The sequence below is a fragment of the Macrobrachium nipponense genome, chromosome 35, assembly GCF_015104395.2.
Source record: "Macrobrachium nipponense isolate FS-2020 chromosome 35, ASM1510439v2, whole genome shotgun sequence".
Lineage (NCBI taxonomy): Eukaryota > Metazoa > Arthropoda > Malacostraca > Decapoda > Palaemonidae > Macrobrachium > Macrobrachium nipponense.
Genome location: NC_061096.1, coordinates 54,612,439 through 54,623,403, shown reverse-complemented (window position 1 = coordinate 54,623,403; position 10,965 = coordinate 54,612,439). Strand labels below are relative to the sequence as shown.

Below are 10,965 nucleotides of genomic sequence, written 5' to 3'. Positions count from 1 at the left end.
TTTGTGTCATTGTCATTGAACAGTACTGTGTGGCGGGATCACAAAAACAAGTAACCTCCCCACATAAACTTAACCTGTCTGGCTATCAAACCCACCCTCAATCACACTTTCCACTTAACACTAAAAAAACACAGCAGGACAATTGCCCCCAATACCTACATACCGAACAAAAAACACAAACAGGTACTCACCGCTGGCTTCTGATACCTAGGACTAGGCTGTGCTGTCGTCCACTGGATATAGGCTATAGGGTAGCCAACACACAACCACCGCCGACAACCAAACACAAATCAACCACCCGGGACCCACAACCCCACAAAAACTCAATAACCCAACGACTAAATGCAGATGAACACCAACCGCCTGAAAAAACACGACAACCACACGACTTACAGCAGTACAACAACCCGCCAAAAAACCAACCCTGCCACCCCAACCACCACTAACGACACCGAAAATGCACCACCAACCTTCTTAACCTCACCACAACCAGACAGACACACGCACAACAACTTCACAACCCCAAAATCTATCAAATAACACCCAAACAACGACACACCAAAGGAAAACTGCTGCCAAAACCAACACTGACTTGACCAGACGCCTCACTGTTTACAACTCTCGTAACAGACTTCCATTGACTACCTACAGAGCGCCACAACAGACATGCTTCCGACCGCCATCTAACCACTCCCATTCATTCTTCCACCAATCTCTCTCTCTCTCTCTCTCTCTCTCACACAACCTTTGTAGATGTTGTCAAATATAAACTAAAATTACTCCTCCATATTACCTCCCCCATTACATTTGTTACAACATCTCCTTACACTCACAACATCCACACTAAATTGCCTTTCGCAACACCCAAGGATGCTCAGATGCAGGTCCCCTGGATCTTGTTTGAGGACCATCATACACTCTTTCAGTTCCATTGCCATTCACTTCTTCCAAACCACTTTCTTTCAAACTCCCATTATCTCCCTCACTACCATCCTCCCAAATTCCATTCACTACTTCACCGATGTCTTCCAACTCTGGTTCCAACATCTCCCCTATTTCGGCCACCAAACCACTCAGTTCATCCATACTTCTGTCAAACTCCTGCAAAGACTTATCCATCCTATCAACCACCTCCTCACTATTCAGTTTCCTTCTCACTGAAGTCTTACTTGTCCCTGTCAACTCAAAACCCACATACACCACAAGTATCATTCATTCCCCCAAAGTCATCCGTAGCACACGCTTTATCAACCGTTTGCACCCTACCACCAACCCCTTTACCATGCCGTTCACGCTTTTCCCTTCCACTTCCTCTCTCCACACTCTTCTGTTTTCTTCCATACTCAACAACCACCAACTGTCGATCTCCCAGACCAATTTGTTCACCAACAGTCGGCTCATACTTATTCACCCTCAACCACTCACTCATCGCATTCTCCCGAACATAGTGTGGTACTTCCCTCCACTTACGGAGCTGGTTATGGTGTGCCCTAACCTCATCCAGTCCCCCACCTACTCGCAATTTCCCCAAAACATAACTCAATCCACTCGGTCCCACTTCCAAAATCTCAAAAGGCCCTTCAAATTTCTCCCTTACTTTATTCACATTCATTCTTCCCATCTCAACCACCTCTTTCAACACCTTATCCCCAATCTTAAAACTCTCAAACCTTTCACTCGCTTTCTTCCACAAATCCCGATCACCTTCTGACAGACCCAACCGCGGTCTGACAATCCTTTCAAAATTCAACACATATTTACAAGGAGACATACCTATACTCTTCTGCAGTGTGGCATTATATACCCAAACTGCACGTCCTACATACATATCCCAATCCTTGTCGCTCTTACTCATCATTCGCAAAATCTCAGTCATCGTCCTAACAGTCCTTTCAGCCAACCCATTCGCACTGGGCATATACGGAGTAGAATACACATGCACATACCCCATTCCTTCACATTTCTTCAAATTCCCATCCCACAAACTCAGGTCCATTATCACTCAACATTTTTGCCGGCTTACACACACACATGGGCAACATCACTTGACCCACCATTCGTGCAACAGTTTCACTCCTCTTATCTTTGATGGGAACCACATAAGCAAATTTACTCAGTGATCCACCATCACAATCATCCCCACGTGTCCTTTCGCAGTCCTGGGCAAAGAAACACAATCAATCACAAGCATTTCAAACGGCTCTTTCATCTGCAATCGCAACACAGGTGGACTTGCATGCACACTCTGATACTTTCCCTCTGACAGTCTTCACACGTGACAGCCACATCCACACAAATCTTACTCAACCCAGGAGCATACAATCTCTCTCTCATGCATTCACCAACTTATTTTTTCCCATATGCCCAAAACCGATCATGCACCAACAAACACATACTCACAGCTGACTCAACAGAAAACACTGGCACATACACTTCCTTGTCATACACCCCTTCCTGATGCAAAAAGTACACTATGTTTTTGCACACCACAAAACGTTTAGCAACCCTCTTATATACATCCAACTCACATGGCCAGTCTTCCACACGCACTCCTCCCAAAACACATTGTCGGCAACACACTTATCTCCAGGCACTCATTTTGCATTTCCTCAATCTCTTCCTCACTCAACAGATCATGTTCAATCACTCCTAGCAATATCAATCATACCCCCCCCACCCACAAAGTTTGCTACAAACACATTACCATCTTGAATCCTAGCCACTTGCCTGCCCCCCTTTCTAAGAATTCCATTTCCTACATCTACGTCTATATCGTGGATCCTCAAAAAATCTATCCCTATTAAAAAACAAGATGGCATATCATTTTCTCCTATAACTATAAAGTTATGCATTACCTCAAGATCTCCCAACCTAACCTTTAACCATACCTCTTCCCATACTAAACACTTCCTTGTCCTAACCCATGTATTCTCACACTTGTAGACTGCCTTTTCACTTCCCAATCACATCTCTCAAGTTCACTCACCACTGACCCACTCACCAAGGAAACTTGTGCCCCTGTGTCAACCAAAACCACAATACTCACTATCATTTACTTGGACAAACGTCACCATTTTCCCTCGAGTCCCATGCATACACACATTCACTACCACGTTCACCTGGTTATCCACATCACAATCCTCCTCATCACATTCATCCTCAGCTAACTCCCCATTTCCACAATTCTGACTCAGATCCCCTTCACAGTCCCTTTTTGTAACCAACCAATTACAACCACGTTCCCCGCACTGAATCATCAAAACCCCACGTTCATTACCAGTACTTCACCCTTCCTCGATATTCAACCGGTCTGTCCCATCCAAAATACAACAACACTTTTATTCCAAACAACTCAGCTACTGCTGACAACAATTCATACAACACTTCTCCCTGCCCACCTTGTTCCTCCGCACATGCCACTTCCTTCTGCACATCACTCATCAACTTCACTCGCAACTCATTCACACTACCGGGTACCTCTTCAACCAGACCCTTACCTTCCAAGTTTTTCAATGCTGAAAACAAACATTCACACATTCTGTCATTCCCTTTCAAACCTCTCTTTTACAACCAACCCCTCAGGTACCATATTCGATCCCAGTCACTTTTCACAACACCACTGTCCTTACCATGCATCCTAGACATCGTATCAGCAATCACATTTTTACTCCCCGGCACATATTCTAAGCTAAAATCAAACTCACTCAAATCCTCAATTGTTCTCGCAATCCTAGCATTCACACTTTCCTTCTTGATCATATAAACTAACGGCCGATGATCTGTCCTTATGACAAATTTTACCCCATACAAAAACACTTTCAACGCTTTCACACAAAACCTTATTGCTGCAAGCTCCTTCTCAACCACCGAATACTTAAGCTCTGCTTTATTAAAAGCTTTACTCACATACGCAATCACTCTCAATTGTCCCTCCCCATTCACCTCTTGCATCTGCACCAAGCATCCTCCCATACTAAACTTACTAGCATCAGCATACAACTCAAGCTTACTGGCATCCTCACTGTAGTCCGGAAAAGCCAAGGTGACGTCCCTAGCAGCCTCCTCTTTCAATCTCTCAAATGCTCCCACCATTCGCTCATCCCACCTCAGCTTAGTACAATTTTTCTTCCCGGTCCATTCAGTCAACGGCTTCCCTATACCCGAACAATCCCTAACGAACTTCCTCCCGAACTCAATCAAACCCAAAAAACCCTTTAACTCCCGCACGGTCCGGGGACGTGGAAACTCCTTTACTTTTTCCACAAACTTTTCACTCTTCCTTACACCACTCGCACTCACCTTATGACCAAGAAATTCCACTTCCCCAGCCAACCACGTACACTTCTCCAGCTTCACTTTCACTCCAACCTCTTCCAACCGTTCTAACACCTTCTCAAGCAGTTCCACATTCTCCTCAACAGTTTCACTTGCAATCAAAACATCATCTATAAACACAGTCACCTTCCTTCTATCAAAACCAGCCAAAACTACATTCATCGCCCTCTGGAAGGCAGCAGGCGCATTAGCCAATCCAAAGCTTAACCTCTTGAATTGATAGTGGCAGCTACCACTCGAAAAAGCCGTAACATGCCTGCTCCCTTCCTCAAGAGGCATCTGGTAATAGCCCCTTACCAAATCCAATTTTGTGAACACTCTCATCCCATGCATCTTATACACACAATCAGACACCACATTCATCGGGAATCGCTCCTTCACAGTCACTTCATTCACCTTCCTGTAATCCACACACATCCTCAAACTCCCATCTGTCTGCGTACTGGGACTATGGGACTATTCCAAGCACTCTCGCTCCTCTCGATCACTCCCACTCTCTCAAGTTCCTCATACTGTTCCTCAATCTCTCGGGCAATAGGCGCAGAAAAGTGTCGGGGACGCTGATATATGGGGGTATCGTCATTCAAAACTATCTTGAACTCTGGGAGCTTAGATCCCCTGAAATCCTCATCACCCCGACTCAACGCACCCCGCCTATCCCACAACATCTGCATCAACCGCTCCCTCTCGTCATCACCAACATTTTCATCCACCCCAATTCTTTCTCTCAACTCATCATACTTCCACTCATCACTTTCTTTCATGCTACCTGTCATCACCTGCCGCACCCTAACATATCTTTCGTCGTCCACATCCACCAACATATACAACAACCCCACACAATCACCTTCACGTATACCCCGCACTCGCTTTTTCCTAACACTCGGCAATGAGGCCACAAAAACCCGAGGATTCCTCCATATCCAAAATCCCGTCGTACACATGCACACTCGCTCTTACCAACCTGTTCGCATCCACACCCTCAACCACATATGCACAATTGTCACCTTTGACAATCCCAAGACTATCGGGCCACGCAACTTTCACACTAACAACTTCTCCAACTTCTCGCGGCACTTTTACACTCTCTTTCGCAACCAACGGCACTCCCTTCCATATTTTACTGCTTACTCCTCCATCCCCATCCAAGTACAACTCTCCATATACATTCCCTTCCTATGCAACCCAATCATATTCCTGCTCGGATGGACCACCATCCCACACTTTCTTCAGGAACCTGTATCCTAACAACATATCATACTTATCACTCCTTCCCTCGATCACACAAAAAGTCACCTTCATCCATCACTACCCCTTCGATTTCTACATTTTCACGCAACATTCCCACCACAGGCATACCCAAATTTCCTATTCCTCGTACCTCCCCTTTACATTTCCCAATTTCACACTCACTCCGCAACTTGTCACATCCATTCATAAAAAGAACACTGACACTGCACCCAGTATCAATCAAAGCAACCAAACACACCCCTTTGCACCTCACTTTTACACTCATACATTCATGAGCTCTTCCTCCAAACCCTTTTTCATGCAACAATCCTTCACGCACAAGCATCACTCTTACTGACCGCACACCAGAGGACCCACCCAACTGAATCCCCTTTGTACCTAGTTTCCCGAACTCCCAACCTGACTCATCCTCTTTCGCCTACACACACTCGCCACATGACCTTCCATTCCACATTCAACACATTTTGCCCGCTGTTCCTTACACATCCTAGCATAATGCCCATTCTTCCCGCAATTACCGCAAACCTCAGTCACACGAGTACCTCGACATCCACTTGCTATATGCCCTACTTGCCCACACCTGTAACATTTAATATCCCTATCTTTCTTACACTCGCTCACTAAATGCCCTGTTTGCCCACACCCGAAGCAAGCTCCCAACGCCCACCGACATTCATTCTTCCTGTGCCCTAGCTTTCCACATCTGTAACATTGCTGCTCTCGTTCACGACTAACCGACCCTAATCTTCCAACGCTTGCACTCCGATCTCTCTTAGGGCTAACCATACTTACGTTACTGGCTCTAACGCTCCTATCAACCATTCGCTCTGCCATTCGCCTTGGCCCTTCCAAAACTGCCTCCCTATAGCTCTTAAACTCTGGTATAACATCAGCCACTTCAGTCCTAATACTAACACTTCTACTCTCTTTCATACACCTATCCAACTCATAATCCTCTACTATTTCCAAAATGTCGTTCCACGACAACCTTTCATTCGTCCATCGCATTTTCTCCTTACGTTTCAGATTTACAAACTCATACACACTCTCAGGCACAGTCGCCAACAACTTCCTCACTAACTCTTTACACTCATTTATCCTTCGTCCCCAAACTTTTTCCTGGCCAATGTTTCCAACCTGCACACATACATCGACAACGACTCACCAACATTCATTCTTACCTCATCAAAACCATGTTTTCTCCTATATCTAACACTACTCCTTATCCTCTTCGCCTGTTCCACAATCCTGGCTTTCACACTCTCATACGGCACATTCCCTACACTCATCATTACCCCATACATGTTCAACAAAAATCCCGTCAAAAAGCCACCCAACTCTCTTGCCCAGACTCTCTTATTATCCCATACTTTGCCTCACAATACCTCTCATATTCCTTAAAAAAATCCCCTATGTCCCTACTACCATATTCCTCGTATTGTGCACATCTAGGTATCTCTCTCATATATACAGCCTTTCGTACTTCCCGCTCACTCTCACTTTCGCTACCACCATTCTGATCCCTCTTAACCTCGTCCGAATATAGGGAATCAACTTCCATACTAACATCCGTGCTCCTCATTACGCTCTTCTTACCCTTCTTTCTACCCACCTGTTTTAATTTCCACTCACCGCTATCCAAATCACTCTCAGCCCTTTCCCCAATGTATTCATTCCTAGTCTCATCCTGTCCATCATCCTTCCTAACCTTCTTTCCCTTAGTCGTCTTCTTTTCGTCAGCCCCCTTCTTATTCTTGTCCTCAGGTTTATTCTTATCCTGTCTCTTTCCCTTCTTTCCTTTACCTATCACAAACAAGTCACCTTCGTCCATCGTAGTTTCATCCCCTCGCTCTTCCACTGTCTTTACCACTTCTGGCCTATCACAAGACCTAGTAGGCCTACCCCCTACAGCTCCCTCTCCCATGAACCCCTTCATCATCTCCTGCACTGCATTCATCATCCCTAAGAATTTTTCATCCATTTTCTCAACCATTCTTTCTTCTGCTCCTTTCACTTCTTCTTTCATTTCCACTTTTGCACTCCTTAGCATTCCTCTCATTTCCTCTAACTCGCTCTTCAGCTCCTCACACTCTACCTTTAACCTCTCATTATCCACTTCTAATTGTCCTCTTACTTCCCTCTCCAACTCAACTCCTCCTTCAGCCTCTCCACCTCACTCAATCCTTCCATCTCAAACTTTCTCACCACTCATACACACTAGCCTAGACCAATTGTCCTGCAGCTGCCACACCAACAGTCCCTGTTCGGGCGCCAAAAAATAATGTGGCGGGATCACAAAAACAAGTAACCTCCCCACATAACTTAACCTGTCTGGCTATCAAACCCACCCTCAATCACACTTTCCACTTAACACTAAAAAACACAGCAGGACAATTGCCCCAATACCTACATACCGAACAAAAAACACAAACAGGTACTCACCGCTGGCTTCTGATACCTAGGACTAGGCTGTGCTGTCGTCCACTGGATATAGGCTATAGGGTAGCCAACACACAACCACCGCCGACAACCAAACACAAATCAACCACCCGGGACCCACAACCCACAAAAAACTCAATAACCCAACGACTAAATGCAGATGAACACCAACCGCCTGAAAAAACACGACAACCACACGACTTACAGCAGTACAACAACCCGCCAAAACCAACCCTGCCCCAACCACCACTAACAGACACCGAAAATGCACCACCAACCTTCTTAACCTCACCACAACCAGACAGACACACGCACAACAACTTCACAACCCCAAAATCTATCAAATAACACCCAAACAACGACACACCAAAGGAAAACTGCTGCCAAAACCAACACTGACTTGACCAGACGCCTCACTGTTTACAACTCTCGTAACAGACTTCCATTGACTACCTACAGAGCGCCACAACAGACATGCTTCCGACCGCCATCTAACCACTCCCATTCATTCTTCCACCAATCTCTCTCTCTCTCTCTCTCTCTCTCTCACACAACCTTTGTAGATGTTGTCAAATATAAACTAAAATTACTCCTCCATAACTGTAATGAGGGAAGTGAATGACTGGGATGTTGTTTTGTCTCCCACTTCAGTAGACCCTCATATGAGCCCAAGCTTAGGCTAAGGGGAATACATGAAGAGCTGTGGCCAGTAAATCCATATTACCTTAAATTGAATCACAGTACCATTGTAAACAAAGCAACGATACTGATGAATTGTTACTTGAAAGTCAACATTTTGCCAGTCTATTGAAAGCATGAAGTCACCCTCTCTGATGGAACTAATATTGAACATGGTGTTTCCGTCTTGAACCGAGTCTATAACACACTTGTTGAATGGGTAGAGATTGATTAGTGGTCTCCAGCCCCTCCAACACTTTCTCTATGGCTAGCAGTTTCTTTATATATTATACCATTTGTGTCTACAAAAATTTAAAATTTCCATTTTTGCAGAGCTCTTACTATTTTCTTCATTCTACTAAATGGGATTGAGCACCTGCTCAGACCCCATTTGTTACATCCAATATATAGAATAGTATTGCATTTACCTCTATGACCTGCCCTCAGCTCACACAGAATGGCTGATTCCATTTTCATATATTGAGTTACCAGGGTCTTCCCTTTCTGCACTCATATAGCTTCCTTCATTTTTGCTGCTATTTCCATTGTATATCTACTTTCATGGCAGAGTACCATCATCTGGTTTTGTAATGCCCACATGTATGAATCTTTCCCAAGATTCATTATTACAGAATTTCTTCCTTTTTATAGTGTATCTTTAATTTTCATCATGATAGATCTCTCTGGCACAAATGAAAAATTAGTAATTATTAGTTTTCAAAATTTCTCAAATTCTTTTTATCACCACCACCTTCCATATTTTTATGCTGTGTTCCTGCAGTCTTACTTATGAATACTTTTCATACTTTACCTTTTACTCTCTAACTATTAATGATACAGTGCAGGTATAAATTTCAGTTTTGAATTACCTTCTTTCTTTGCCTTTAATACATGAAAGTGCAGTGCAGATTTTTGTACACACCATTGTCTTTTTCAGGTTTAAAAATTGTGAGTACATTTTATAATTGAAATCTCATTTTGCAGGTGAGACATATGCAAGAGGTGGGTGAATGGCTGACTTGGCTTGTTGTTCAGCATATCAGTGATGTAGTTATTTTACACATGGAGCCACCAATTCACATTCTGATCCAGTCCATTCATGCATCTCCAGCAGCCTCAGCGTTACTTATTCAAGCTATACATGCACGTTGTGATCATGTCCAGAAAGTAAGTGTAGTCAGAATGTCTTTGTAAATTATTATTTCCAATTCACATACATTTTTTGACATACCGGCCCAGTATTTCTGTTAATGAAATATGAGGCATTTTGTTATTGGAATAATGTTTTTGAAATCATGGTGAAGTTCTTCATTGATTAGGTTTTTGAGGATCACTAGTTATTGTACAGTTTAAAAAACATCTCCAGTTGTAATTGTCCAATATTATATATTTTGGAATTCTGGATTAGTAAGGGCTTATTTACATTAGTAGGATAATACTGTTTTAATGACCTCTGTATATAATGTTTTAATGCCTGATATATTATTTCATTTCAGGCTGAATATGGGGGCCATATAATATCATTAGTCTCAGGTGTCCACATTTTCACAAGTCCTGGGGGCTCTAATCACCTTCTTGGTAAACGGCTCTTGGCTTCCTCATATTTAGTTGTAACTCGTGCTGCATGTGCTCTAGCTACTCGCCGTTTACAATTGTTGCTGGCCATGCCACCTGGTCAGGTGGCGCTCCAGCTACCATTAGAGGATATGTCAAAGGTCCTTAATTACATTAAGGAAAATAAACTGGAAAAAAGGTAATTCAGTAGGGAAATTGTACAATGATATGCAATATTAGTAATTATTTAATTTTGTTTGAACCCATTTCTAATCGCACATATACCAGAAACCAAACATTCTAAGAATACAATTTTTGAAAAGGTCTTACAAATAGTAATGCCTTGGCAAAATAGTTGTGCTCTGAGGCCATAGAATTGACTAGACAAAAGCTGATGTAGCTCTCCAGAATAATGATTTAATCAAAGGAAACATTGTTAAATTTGTGTTAATTACTTGCATGAAAGGGCAGAATTTGAATATAAGTTCATGTTTTATGTTCAAATGTCCTGGTATTACAATATCTTTTCTTTGAAGGTGATTTACCTGAGGTCAGTAAATAGTTGACATCATTGGAGACCGTATGTCTTTAATTAATTCAGTTGACATAATTGGAGACTGCATATCTTTTATTTTAATATATATATATATATATCTATATATATATATATATATATATATATATATATATATATATATATATATATAT

General features: G+C 43.0%; 1 protein-coding gene across 1 annotated transcript in view; it reads left to right on the top strand.

Annotated features, from left to right (window-relative positions):
- Window positions 1–10,291: 10,291 nt before the first annotated feature.
- LOC135208351 (uncharacterized) overlaps window positions 10,292–10,965 on the top strand; it is a 14,737-nt gene continuing 14,063 nt past the window's right edge. The window contains exon 1 of the mRNA XM_064240454.1: window positions 10,292–10,456. The gene's annotated coding sequence lies outside the window, so the exon portion shown is untranslated. The remainder of the gene's footprint in view (window positions 10,457–10,965) is intronic.